Source organism: Schistocerca gregaria, chromosome 1 (assembly GCF_023897955.1).
Source record: "Schistocerca gregaria isolate iqSchGreg1 chromosome 1, iqSchGreg1.2, whole genome shotgun sequence".
Classification (NCBI taxonomy): Eukaryota; Metazoa; Arthropoda; class Insecta; order Orthoptera; family Acrididae; genus Schistocerca; species Schistocerca gregaria.
Genome location: NC_064920.1, coordinates 1,202,205,424 through 1,202,220,767, shown reverse-complemented (window position 1 = coordinate 1,202,220,767; position 15,344 = coordinate 1,202,205,424).

Below are 15,344 nucleotides of genomic sequence, written 5' to 3'. Positions count from 1 at the left end.
TTCGTAACAGAGGAAGATCTGGAAAAAAGAGAGGTAGCCAAAGCAATGAAATTCAACAGCAGACCGAGACGAGAAATAAAGTGCCCCAGGGCTGATCTCCTATCACAAGGTATACACGAAGTAACTCTACTGACCACTGGCTGAAGTGTAACGTCAAAAAATTCTTTGAAATCTATACTGGATGTAGGGAATGTACATTTGTTACTTATACAAAATGTGATGTGTACCTTCGTCTCCCTGCTACACCAGTTTCTACCAGTGGCTGGAAAATTACTTTTAGTGCACTTACCTTTACTAGAATGTAGATTGAAATTCAGAGCTGATGTTACCATAGCATATTGTGTTAATATTTACGTAAGTTGATTTCAATAAATATCTGAGAAAACGATTTTTTAAAAAAAGTGACACTGGACTTTTTCTCCACTTTTCCCTTTCTTTGAAGTATTTAATTCCTTTTTTAATCATACATCTAAGTGTTCTGTGAGGGACTGTCCACGGCTGTAACTCACACGTTAGGGCTACATTTTATTAACAACATTCCGTCGACAATCACAATATTTTTTTTCTACTGTTCAGCTCGATTCGGATCTTCAGCTCCATGTTCAAGTTGTTCATAGCTATAATGAGTGTTACAACTGCTTCAGTTTTTCACCTAATAGTAACCGAAAGGTGCAGCTATTAGTTTTACGAGAAAACAGTCTCATTTGGGGTTAATGAGAAAAGCAAAATACAGTAACACATTACCTGTGTTTGACCACATAACATTCGTCTTCTGTGTTAGTAAAAAACGTTCACATTTGCACTTACATTTTGAACAATTTAACATGTTTCTGACAATACTACGTTATTCAAATTATGTATATTTAATGTATGTTATAGTGATGCGAAGGAGGTTTGAGTTATTTTCATTACATAGATTGACGAAATAAAGTTTTAAAAAAATGCTTAGAGGAGTGAGGGTTAGCAGTACTTAGTATACATTCTTACATATTCAACACTAAATTTGACGTGGTTATTAACATACAGAGTGACTTATAATGCTGTTTAAAACTTACTGCTTCTGTTACTAAGTGTGTACTTGTACTTGTTGAGACTGTAACGTAGTAAACAGCATCATATGGTTTTACATTCTGCATGCATATGAAATGGAAAAAAAAATCTGCTGGAAAGTGACAGTGAGTGTGATATGGGGGTTCGTGGGAGGTAGTGAGAGGGAGAGGAGGGTGGGAGGGAGAGAGAAAAAGAGGGAGAGAGAAAAAGAGGGAGAGAGAAAAAGAGGGAGAGAGAAAGAGAGGAAGACAGATAGAGAGAGAGAGAGAGAGACCAAAATAGGTGGAATGAGACAAAGATGAGACTTAGATTTATGTCTAGCAGAGGGATAAGGAAAGTGTGTTCATGACTTCTCGTTAGGGTTTAGTATAACTAGACAGTCATTAGACGGCAAAGCAAGAACTGTATCACTGTGAGAGATACAGAGCCAAGCGAGTGTGCCACTACTTAAACACAGTTCACTACTAGCACCGCCACGTCATCATAACGAGCCTGTGTCTAGCATACGAAGTATTGCACCAGAATCAAAGAGTGAAATTAAAAATTGAAATGGCGTTTCCATACTTTGTCATTGTATGCTTCAGTATACTAATATTAAAATTATTAAACGTCTGAATGATCAGATGAATAAGTTTTGTATACTAAGATGTTATCTGTTCTTTCGGACATGCAGCTCGTTAGAATGAAATGAACACCGTTGGCTTGTTACAGGCGTTGACATACGTCAACGGGGACAAATGAAAACGTGTGCCCCCTACCGGGACTCGAACCCGGGATCTCCTGCTTACATGGCAGATGCTCTATCCATCTGAGCCACCGAGGACACAGAGGATAACGCGACTGCAGGGATTTATATCTGGCACGCCTCCAGCGAAACCCACATTCTCAACGTATTGTCCCGCACTACAAGTTTTACTAAATTTATTATTTTAAGGAAAAATGTGTGGCCCTAAATAACGGAGCAGGAGAGTCAAAAAATTGTTCAGACTGTGCAACCTTTTGTCACAATAAAAAATTCCGAGTCTCAAATCGATCTGTGCAATTTTTCGACCAAAATTGGGGTTTTTACGAAAAATATTAGAAGCAGGCCCAGCTTGCTTTAAAACATTAACTATGTGACTCCATTAAGCTTACTCTAATAGTTTTCAAGTAATTTACTACAAACAATCCTCAATCGCAATAGATTCGGTATCATTTGTTTTTATGTCAGAAAGTTCTAATTAAAGCACTTCATTGCATTCATTCAATAATACAGCTCTACCAAGTTTCAAGACTGTAGTCTAAATAACAATCAAGATAAGGGCTCTTAAAGAGGTGGTTCAGAGGTCATGCACTGTCGGTACCAATCTGAAAATTCCAGCCGGCAGAGTTCAAATCCAGTCGTGCTAAAACGTTTTCAGTAACTAAAGCATACTGAACTTTAATTATGTAAAAAATGAAGATTGTATATTATTAAACGACAGAGATATTAATTAATACATGTCCAAGATAGCGGCCGTTTAGATGTTGCTACCTGTGCCTACAGCGGTTGATAGCAGATGTTCCGTTCTGCGGTCCGATGCTCCCAAGCATGAACACAGCCAGCGAGGCAATGAGAAGGCACTTCGCACCAACCTGTCAATCAATCAATCACTGTTGGTCCATTACGGCCAGGGGACATCGGTTGGTACGTACTTTTCAAAAAAGGTTCAAATGGCTCTAAGCACTATGGGACTTAACATCTAAGGTCATCTGTCTCCTAGACTTAGAACTACTTAAACCTAACTAACTTAAGGAAGTTACACACATCCACGCCCGAGGCAGTATTCGAAACTGCGACCATAGCAGCAGCGCGATTCCGGACCGAAGCGTCTAGAACCGCTCGGTCACAGCGGCCAGCACGTACTTTTCAATTCAATAAACTTTACCAACAGCCGTACACTTTAAGTTATTTTGTTTCATTTTGAAAGCAATCAGTTTCGGCAATTCATTTTGCCATCTTCAGGCCTTATACGCTTTTTTCGAATCAACGAACTTATCGTATCAGCTGGTTAACGATTTGGATTTACGATATGCAGTTTTACGGCGCTGTACGATAAGTTCGTTGATTCGAAAAAAGCATATGAGGCCTAAAGATGGCAAATTGAATTGCTGGAACTGATTGCTTTCAAAATAAAGCAAAATATCTTAAAGTGAATGGCTGTTGGTAAAGTTTTTGAAATGAAAAAAAAAAAACATCAATCTGTCTGCATCAATCAAACGCCGGCATACGCTCTGCATCGGATGACGTCAGAGCTAGGCAACTACCAAACACGTTTGCGATAATAGTAGGCACTGAACTCGCGAGGACTGAACACCGTCCTGGATCACTTAAAGTTCGCGGAAGTAACTGTTTGTGCGCCGCCCGTAAGGTTGGCCGAACCGCGTGACAGTTGGTGAAATTACTTTTCACTTTTGTAGCGAGCAATTAACTTTGATGATTTTAAGTCAGGGCTATAGATAGACCACTTTACTTGGAACTTCCCACTGAGGTCATCTCTGAACTGCTAATTGTGCTTTTCCTGATAGGGACATTATAATTATGTTTCTGCTTGTGAACTTTTATTGAATATATTAATCGTTTGGAACTCAAAACTTTTATTTGTAGTCATAATTTCTGATTCTGTTAAGTATATACCAAATAGGAACATATTATTTCGCAGAGCACAAGAACAACGCTTACCTGCGGACTGGAAATTATGGTCAGCATGTTCTTAATCACTTTCTGGCTGGTCGCAAGAACAGTTTTCAGGCTCTTTTAAAAATGGGAACGAATATTTATTAATCGAATCTCCACCCCAGAATTACTGACTACAGGAAGTCATATCTCCTATTCGTAATCTGGCAGTTCTTTCAAAGCGTCAGTGAATTAAAAAATCTGTTGTCTGTATGTTTACAGTGCCGCTGATATGTTGAGTTTTGTCAATGTTTACTGTGCTCTCATTGCAGATTTATGTCGTGCTTTTAAACGTAAAGCTGACATGGGTGCATTATCAAGGTAGGACCGACAGATGATTTGCAATTCGATACAACGCCAGTTCTACATCTACTTCTACATCTACATCCATACTCCGCAAGCCACCTGACGGTGTGTGGCGTAGGGTACCCTGAATACCTCTATCGGTTCTCCCTTCTATTCCAGTCTCGTATTGTTCGTGGAAAGAAGGATTGTCGGTATGATTCTGTGTGGGCTCTAATCTCTCTGATTTTATCCTCATGGTCTCTTCGCGAGATATATGTAGGAAGGACCAATATACTGCTTGACTCTTTGGTGAAGGTATGTTCTCGAAACTTTAACAAAAGCCCGTACCGAGCTATTGAGCGTCTCTCCTGCAGAGTCTTCCACTGGAGTATATCTATCATCTATCTTCTACGTGTTAAAGCACATCATAAATCTGTAGTCGCAGCTGACTTGTGAGAAAGCAAATAAAGCCTTCCCCATATTAAGAAAGAGCTTACAATCTGTCATAGGCCAACATCAGGCACTAAATTCAACATACTGAAGACACTATGGATGCATAGACTGTATGCTTTAATACTTCTGTTTTTATTTTGACTAATGATGTATTTATAACTTAGGTAATGATTTGAAAATGTACAAATATGTTCGATATATTAACTCAAATAATAAAGCAACTAAAATAGAGAAATAAAGAAGGAGTAAAATGATAATTTCCACTACCGAATTGTAAGTTCAATTCATGAAAGCGAAAGATCGAAGCTATGGAAGAATTATGCTTGTAACACTGCAGCTCATACATATTCTAACTCTTGTCTTGACTGTCTTGATACTCCTCTATCAACGAATATACTATTTAAATATTTTCACCACTACCTACACACTTTCCAGCTCTCTAAATTCTGTTTGAAAACTATAAACTGCCTACCTCTGGAAGTCACCTTACTCTTCTGATCCTTCATGCTTCTGCTGCCGTACATTTTGTGCAATGAGAAAAACTTCCGACGCTGTTGGGTAGATTACTAGAACACACTCTTCTGATTTCTTAAATTATTGAGCAGTATCAGCTGAATAAAATGGATAGTGTCTCGAACAGAGGTTATAAGTTATCATTATCGTCATTAAATACAGCCGTTACGATTTCTTTTGTTTTGCCTGTTAGTTGTTTCCTCGGCTTTGCCTGCCGTATTCTCTCAACAGAGTTAAATATTCTTAAATCTACCTCCGCTCATTCTTTCGAGATATTCGTTTCAATTTCTGCACGTTCTTATACTCTAATGACGATGTTAAATATATAGAGTCCTCCCTTGATATCCAAATTTCGAAATCTGTCGGGTCCGGTCATCCTTTACTGCTCTTAGAAATCTCATCTCTGTTGCTTATTGGCATTGTCTTATAAAATTTAAATCTTGCTCCTTTCTTCCTTTTATTTTTTAGGCATTTGTTCATTGTCCCACATTCTAAAACTTTGTAATTTCTTCGCTTTGTCTTCGTCGTTCTCAGATGTGTCACCACAATAAATACTTAAACTATTTGACCTGTTCTATTATTCTATTAGAAACGAAAATCTTTTCCGTTACAGGGTTTATTTCCCTTAAAGTCCTCAAAATGCGTCTTCTTTTCTGAACTCGTCTAGTGGCGCTCTTCCCGAACCTTACGTGATAAATTTATACTTCTTTGTAGGTCATCTTCATTCTCCACCTTCAATGTGGTATCATCTGCATTTAAAAGCAGTCCAAGCAGGAATTTGTGTTGATCTTAATCCTCCCATTACAGACGTCCCTCCATTCCAGGACTGCATTGTCTAAATAAATGTTAAAAATTTTGGGTGAATTGCTGAACCCTTGTCTGACTCCTTTGTTTGGGCTATTTATAAGCAATATTACAAACGTTTTGTATTAAAGACTCTTTGAAAAGTTTATTAGAAGTTGTGGATATCTTTTTTTCCTTATAATTCTCCACAGTTTCTCTCTGCCAACATTTCCGAATTTCTGAATTAAATAAATGAATACTAAATGGTTTCCCCCACAATACTCTCTCCGTGTTTCAATTATTTGTTTATTTCGTTTTAAGATATCAGCAATAAAAATAAATCAGGCTTAATGGAGAAAAGGAAAATCTGGGAAATTAGCTTACGAAGTGAGATTCTGGAAGTACTAAACTGTCTTCGGGCTCTGATAGGGAAGATAAATTACGATAACGTACAGGGAATATAAAATAAAGAATATTCACAACAAGAAAATGTAAATGCTAGGAAATCTTCAATGAATACATTTGTTTGGAGTGTTTGAAAGTTGGATGGGCACAAGCCACTGACGCCTTCCCCATACAATAAAGAAATGCCAGTGGACACGCGTTCATTTCCTGGCCCATGACGCCAGCACCAATCTCGATCCTGTTACATCGTATCACTGGACAGCTGTGACATTTCCGGTGGCGCTCACCTGCCGAGAGGGAACAACGGGTGTCGGCCGCTGCTGGTTTGTGCAAAGTGGTTCAAATGGCTCTGAACACTACGGGTCATAACGGCTGAGCTCATCAGTCCCCTAGAACTTAGAACTACTTAAACCTAACTAACCTAAGGACATTAGACACACCCATGCCCGAGGCAGGATTCGAACCTTTGATCGTAGCAGTCGCGCGTTTCCAGACTGAAGCGCCTAGAACCGCTCGGTCACTGTGGCCGGCTGCTGGTTGGTCAGACAGAAGCTTTAAAATAATAGGCACAGAGAAACAAATTCTACTGATGTAACCATGACTTTGGTTGAAAATGATTTTTCAATGAGTGTTCTTCTGTGAGTCCTCGTGTACATCTGCAACTACAGCACACTCCGCTACACTGTGGCGGAGGTTTACAAGTAATCCTCCCTTCCATGTTCCACTAACGAATAGCACGTGGGAAGAATGATTGTCGGTAAGTCTCTGCATAGCTCTAATTTCTCGAATTTTCTGGTCGTGGTTATTTGCGACGCGTTGTTCTCGGTAAGTGCTCTCTCGCACTGTTAATAGTTAACTTCTCCGCGATGCAAACACCTCTCTCGTAGTGTCTGCCAGAGAAATTTGTTGAGCACCTTTGTAACGCTCTCTCGTTGACTAAACGCTCCGCTTTTCGTTGGATCTTCTCTGTCTGCTCCACCAGTCCTAACAGGTGAGGACCCCAGATTGATGAACAGTTCTCAAGAGTCGGTCGAACAAACGCCTTGTGCACCATTTCCTGTGTGGCTGTTTTACATTTCCTTAAAATTCTGCGTAAAAGCGTCAATCTGGCATCTGTACATCGGAAGGAATCTTTAACTGACTTTCAAATGAAACTCTGTTTAACCCGTGAGATCCCGGAATCTGGCAGTGAGGGAATTTAACTTGAAAATCGCTAAACATGTTATAGCGGTAAAGCCTCCTCCAGGACTCATATGAAATGTCTGATACCACCTTTTACTTTTATATGCATCCGGATCGTTGTCAGACAATTCAGTGCTTCCTAAGGCCTATATCATTCTGCCCTATTTGATAAAAAACTTGATATTCATTGCGAAGGCGTATGCAATGTTCTGGAAGTACGTGCGTTGTCATAATTGTCGGTGGAGTGTTGTCACTGATAAAATTATGTACATATACTAAATTAAGTAACTAACCAAGAAATTGAAGTATTAAGTCGTTAGCAATAAATAACTAGAGACTGCAGAGATGTTAGCATGAAAAATCAGTGCTTCTAATTAACAAAATGGTAATCTAAAAATCCATTAACCTTAGTCTTCACTATCTTGAGAAATAGCGTAAACGCTATTACCAAGCGATGTATTTTCATTTGTTATTTATTTGTATGTCTTCCTCTGTAATTCATATTCTTTGTAATTACATTTCTAATTAACTCTCCAATTGTTTACATCTAAACAGTTTTCCAATTTGCAGAATTTGCGGACTTATTTGTACGTTCTATGTATTTAATCAGATAAAGCACGAGCTCTGTAATACCATTACATTTTAGTAACCAAATCCAAACTGTAATTAGTTACGTAACAAAACTAATGCGAGAGATATTAGTGTAATTAAAGTTCAGAATGATTTTCTTATGGAAAACTAAAGATATTACTACAAAAGATTGTCATTGAAAATTGTATTTTATACCTTATTCGGCTGTAACATCAGATTCATTACGTTTTGTAAATATTAATTGTAACATCAAAATTGTACAAAATTAATAATGGTTTATTTTGGAAGCTATTGTTAAAATTCTATATAATGCGATGCAGCGATGCTGCGAGAGGAAACGTTAGCGATAGACCCGGACACTTGCAGAAGCCCTGCCCGTGTACTCTCCCACACACCTACACCCCGCCACACCAACCAAGAGCACATCAGTATGTTCTTTGGTAGTCCTCGTCGCTATCGTGTTTTTGTTCGTCCTTTTTTGTTTCACCGCGGTTGTTCATACTAGCAGTGTTGTGCTGTTACTACTTCTTAGCAGTCTGTGTAATAGTGTCAAAATGAAACATAGATACGCACTCTCAATAAAGTTATCATACACAAGGTACCGAATCTTCAATGTTTTGGCCAACTGCTGTCAAAACTGAAATCTAACAGACATTAAAGTACGATAAGATGTGTTGGAATGACACTGACTAAATTATGTACATATGTTTAACAATTGGCAACTCTAAAGCTCTCAAACACTAAAGAAGAACTCAAAGTAATCTCGTGTCTCCTATAAGTAAGCATTCATAACAGTTCACAAGTAAAAATTCACCCATTACACAGGCAAATATTAAAGAATGTCACTGTATAAATATCTGACTGCTTGCATTACGTATTTCTACATTATACCACTCTTACATTCTTTAGTCTTAATGAGGTAACCAGAAACAAACCAAGACATCGACTTTGCCTTGTTTATGCACAACGTTGACTTTAGACAAACGAGATAATGGACAGAATCCTTGGCGATACTACCAATTAATATTTCCCAACAGAATTTCTTACACTACGCGAGGTGACGGAAATTTGCGCTCACTGCAGTTAACAAATATCGGATATTTTGATATAGTGCAGATGAAAGCTCATGAAATAAAAAAGACAGTGTGGATACAATTTTTATTTTTGATTCTTATTGATGATTTTTCAACTTGCATATTCAATGACCATATTTCTAATTCTTTTCACAATGGTACCGGAAAAACTGTATTTCGTACTAACTACTGATTTTCTCCCTTGTTATGACTGGCACATCTGCGATACGAACAACTTCGATGTTAGGAAGGTTAGGATATGGATCGGTGTGCAGGGGGGTGATTGGGCGGGACTTGTGCACCGTCCGGGGCTGTCGGCTGTCGCTAACGTTATGTTTTTAAAGTTACTTTTGAAAGTCAAAGAGATCATTGAAGTGCGTCCGTGTTTTGTTTACATGACGAGTGTGCGACGGGTCAGGCTCTTATCGCGCAGTTTCCTTTCCCTGAAAGAAAATCCACCTACCTCGTTTCTTAGGTAGTTGCTGCACTCGCCTCTCCTGATAGCAGCTACTGGAAAAATTGCAGAAAAGCAGTGTTGAAGAAACTGCAATTTAATAGCCGCTCACCGGAGGCCGCGATACATGTTTGCTGAAATACAATCTATGAGCAATCTTCCTAAATAAATTGAGTTATTGGAATGGTAGTAATTGTTTACTCAAACGAGAACGCGAAGTTGGTAATTCTATTTAAGCTCTTTATTGTCTTTAAGCCTGATCATCAGCCCGCTAATCTACGTTTGAAGAAAGTTCAGTTCACAATTCTATCCACACTCAAACCCCGCCAGAATTAGCTTTCAAAGTTACGGAATTTACTTAACTGCAACACAGACGATTTTCTAACATACACGTTTGCAGTCGATGTTCAATAATAGTTCGTTTTTTTTTAACGTTAATGCTCGCCATAAGCACTTAGTAAAAGTTTACGAAGTACCGCCACGCTTTTAATTATTAAAGTTACTCGCGTCTTTCGCGGAACGAAAAGTCACAACTCGCTCAAACTCACACTACGCGTTACTGGACTCTTCCAGTCTCAAATCGCACAGTACCGAACCGATGTAGCCGTTTTATGACTTCATTTTACACATTATTCGCGAGGACACATCAAGCATGTCTCTTCTCGATCACAGTTCCTTCGCGACTCTCCATCCACTCGCGACTCACTCTCCTAGTCTGCTAACCGTCCTCGCATCTCATTGGCTCACACATCACACAGCCAATCAGAATTAACTCTTTGGGTGCGCCTCGCGCCAAAATCTAGCACGCACCAGTCATGACTTCTGAATCATTTACGTCATGATTTCTTGTTACACAAAATTTACTGTATAATTTAACAAACCGAAAGGAAAACTAGACTTTACTTTATTTCCAGAAATTATTTAAATACTCGCGAACGTTCTGGCTGCTTGTACAATACCATACACTCTTGGACATCCGACATTCACTAAGATGGGGAACCACTGGCGACTCTGTTCCCACGGTTACATCGTCTGAACACTTGCGAGTTCCAACCTAGATTTTATACACTTGCAAAGAATGGCGAATGTCCCTCTTTCATTCACTCAGGCACACTCATTCACTCTCACCTACTCATATAAAATAACTGTTCACAAAAATTCAAAACATTTATGGTTTTAACAAAGTTATAGGTGAATTTCTAAAAGTAAAATTCTCAAAATAAATACAAAAGCACGGAAGGTGATTTTGTTTCATAGTTGGATGGTCACTGAAGGTGATCTATACATAATGGTATTTATTTAGACTCGAAAATTGTAGAAATTTGCGTTTTCTGTAAGATTTTTCTAATTTCCAAAATATGCAGGTTTCAAAGCTCAAATTTGGATGACTTATTATTATTCATAACAGAAACTAGTATATTAACTTTTAATTTCCTCAGGTTCCTCAGTTAGAAGTTATTAAAGATGAAAGTTCCACGTTATACACGCGGCTAGTTAGCGCACAGGTCTTACATTCTCACGGTACAGACATGCCATATGGTCGTGACGTCAGACGAACGGACACCGGTAATCTGCCCGCTACAGCACATATGCTAATCTGATGGCTACTTTACAGTCTGTCTACATTTCACAGTAAATATTTGATAGAAAACTGTGCGCTCGCACTAGTTGCGACGCCACACACCTCCTGAGGAAACTAAATTTTTTCATTCATGACAAACTTTTAGTTTTCTAAAAAAAATTTCTATTAAAGATTTACTCAAACAGCTATTTAACATTTATAGTTCCTGTACATCAATCATCCACTTATACCTAGGGCTGACGACCTACAAAACATCTTATATCTAAACATACACTTTTATCATCATTCAAAAAAAAATTTTTCAGATTACAAAATTCTATTTACAAATTCCTGAAAGAGAAAACAAACCTAAATACTATCTTGATGTACGTCACACGCACACTAACACTACTATCGCTATGGTGAGCGTCACTTTTTTACCACTTACACTTAAGATTTTGATAGCACTCGTAGTTCGACCGGGTCCTGCTTGGGAGGTCCATTTCAAGTCTCGTGCTACCACCTCTGTTTACTTCGGCGCACCTGAAACATCAGCTGGCCTCAGTTCCCTTTCTAACTGCTACGTCTTAACCTACAGCAGCGATAAATGGCGCTATCTGCTTGACTCTAAAGTCTCATATTTAAGTGAAAAGTGAATTGACTTTCCTAATGCAGTACCGAAGTGGCACATTTACTCTTTAATTACTTCTTCATCTCATAATCAAACAAGTTATGGTTACATAAGAAATACTAAGAAAAACAATTCCTACAAATAGTTCACAAATACATAATAAATCTCCGCCAGCACTGGTGACTCTCCAGTTCCTGCACAATACACAACAATATAAAATATACACAAAATTATCAATATTACAATTCTGTCTCCAGGCAATCTCCTGTAGTCCTGTATCATAAATTAAACATTGAAAAATACATATTTACTTATTCATTTATCAACACTACAATCCTTATACTAATCTCTACGACAAACTTGGGGAGCTTTGTGTGTCTCTAGTCAAAAATGGAATCGATGTCATGGGTACTTTCCTCATCTCACATATCTGGAGTTACTTCAATTTCTTGTCAACATCAGGTTTTCTCTAGTCACATTCGGGTTTAATTTACAACTCTCATACTCATACTTCACACACTCAGGTTAGTATTTGTTAAAGCGTTTCCTACTAATCTGCGAAACCTCGTTACCCATACTTTCTAACATACATCCACCTCCTGAGTTACCAACGTCGCCTCAGCTCTGTTTACATTCGTAGCCTCACTTCCTTTTGTTTACAAACATCTCCTCTGTTTACCAACAAACGCCACCTCTGGTTACCAACATTAAGCTTTTTATTTACTCACCTTCGTAGCCTCACCTTTTCCTAATATCGAGCTAGCCAAACACTATGCTCATTCTTTCTCCTTTTCTCACATATTTCTCTTCATTTGACAGTCAGTCCTGCTGCACTGTCCCTTCAACTTAACTTCCTTTACCCCTTTGACAGTCAACCTTGTTGCACTGTACCTTTACTCATTTTACCACTAAATCACCTCCTGAGGCTCTGACTTCATTGAACAGACAGTTTTGCTGTACTGCTCCATTTCCTTTCCTAAACATTAGCTTAATGCTACGTCTTAACATATCGTTCTGTTACTTAACAAACAGCTTCAATGTTCGTCACCATATTTTCTGAGGCTCTTACATTTCTTAGTTATTTTACCTTTCTAAGGGCATTACTCACACCTTAGGCCAAACATTTACTTTACTGAGACTTATTACTTATCTGAGGTATCTTAATCCTTTTTGATTTTCTCTTACACTCATTCCTTACGCTTAACCTATACTGCACTGAGGTTCTTTCCTACTCATTACTTAAACACTTTATCACTTAAAAACTACGATAGAGAAGAAGGAAAGACGATAGAATTTTAGTTCTGAATGAAAGAAGAGGTAGGTTGACAATACGGAAAAGAAAGTGGAAGAAATATTGTCAAACGACTCGAGACCTAGTGCTCGTCACGCACTTAGCTCTGCAAAGAGTGCAAAGCTCTCTGAGGTATCTACTCACTCCTGGCCACGTCTCTCTTTTGAACATATCTTTTCAAATCCACAATGTTCCTAAGCCCTAACACCTTATGTGATTTTACAAACTCCAGTCTATAAGCATTTGGGTGAGGCTTCTCTACGATTCTAAATGGGCCCACGTACTCATCGGTAAACTTCTTTGTTTCTGACGTAAGTTTCTTAGATCTTTCCCTAGTTTTCACTAGCACTAGATCCCCTACCTGAAAACTAGTGGGATCAGCTCTTGCGTCATGCCTTCTCTTTCTTTCCAGGGCCTTCTTTCTTATATTAATACGTGCCAGTCTCTCCTTCTCTTCGATGGCTATGTCTGTGAGATTTGGAAACTCGACCAGGTCGAATAAAATATTATTCGGCCTAATGTCACACATTAGCTCTACTGGTGCATATCCTGTGGCTTCATGCTTCAGATGGTTTATTACTTCTTCGAAGTATTCAATATAATTGGCCCAAGCGGAGTGTTTTTTATGACAATATGTTCTACACAATCTGTTTAACTCCTTCATAATTCGCTCACACATGTTCCCTTGAGGAAAGTACGCGGAGATTTTTATGTGATCGATACCTCTCTGTTGTAAACATTCACTAAATTTCTTAGAGATAAACTGGGGCCCATTGTCTGACAATATTGCCTTTGGCACTCCTATCTTCCCAAAATAGTCCTTCTCCAACTTATTCACTAATACTTTAGAGTTGGCTTTCTTAATTGGGTAAAATTTTACGTACTTAGTAAACCCATCCACCATCACAAACACATATTCACATCCCCCTCTAGACACTGGTAGTGGACCAAATAAATCTACAGCTACTAAATCCAGCCGATTTTGTGGTTCTACTGAATACATCTGTCCTTGGATAGTTCTATTGTTGGCCCTAACTTTCTGGCAACGATCACAGGATTCTAATCGCTGTTGCACCCTTCTCCACATATTATCAAAAATTACCACTTCACTTAACTTAGCTATACATTTACGAGCGCCATAATGCCCATACTTACAATGTACGTAGTCTATAAGTGCATCTACATGTTGCTCCGGAAAACATATTTTCCAATTCTCCTCACTGTCTTTCCTGCGCCTAAATAAGACATCTTTATGCACTTTATAGTAGACCAGTAATTTTGGGTAGTCTGGATGACCTAATCTACTCTTTACTAATTTAATGTTGTCATCCTGGTTCTGTTCCCTCCGTAGGTTCTTACAAATGCGCTTAATTAAGCCATCGTCCTGGAGCTGCATGATGGCCAACATTACTTCATTATTATCGGTATTTCTTAAAGATTTCCCTTCTTGTCCTGTATCTTTCACACTTCTTGATAAGGCGTCCGCCACGATGTTCTCGGAACCCTTAATGTATATCATCTTATAATTAAATTGCTGTAAATACAGGGACCACCTTCTTAATCTAGCATGTTTTAGCTGACATGAGTCTAAATATGTAAGGGCACTATGGTCTGTGTAGATCCAAATTTCATGTCCTAAAAGGTACTTTTCAAATTTTTGCAGGCCGAAAATAACAGCTAATGCTTCAAGTTCAGATATACTATAATTTTTCTCGGATTGTTGCAATGACCTGCTCGCAAAGGCTATGGTCTTGTGGACTTCCTCTTCTCCTTCTTTTTCCAACTGAAATAGTTCAACTCCTAACCCGTAACCACAAGCATCAGATCCCAGACAAAATGGTTTCGAAAAATCGGGATGGTTCAAAATCTTACTATTAATAAGAGCTTCTTTCAATTCTTCAAACGCCTTCTGACACTCAGAAGTCCATTTATAAACTACATTTTTCTTTAAGAGTTCTCGCAGGCACGGTGCATTGAATAATTGTCCAGACACAAATTTTCTATAAAACCCAAACAAACCAAACATCCCCTTTAATGCTTTACGTGTTGTAGGTGCAGCATAATCCCTTATTGCTCTAATCTTTTCTGGATCCGGCATGATACCATCGCCACTCACTATGTGCCCCAAGAATTTAATTTCTTTCTTCACAAATTCAGTTTTGTCTAGCTTCAATTTCATACCCCCCAATTTTATGGCCCCCAATACTTCATCCAATAACATACAGTGTTCCTCCCACGTTGGTGTCGATATCAAAACGTCGTCTACATACACTGTAATTCTTCTTAGTAGATGGTCCCCTAATACCTGCGACATAGCTCTTACAAAGGCACATACACTTATATTTAAACCAAACGGCACCACCTTATACTGATAACA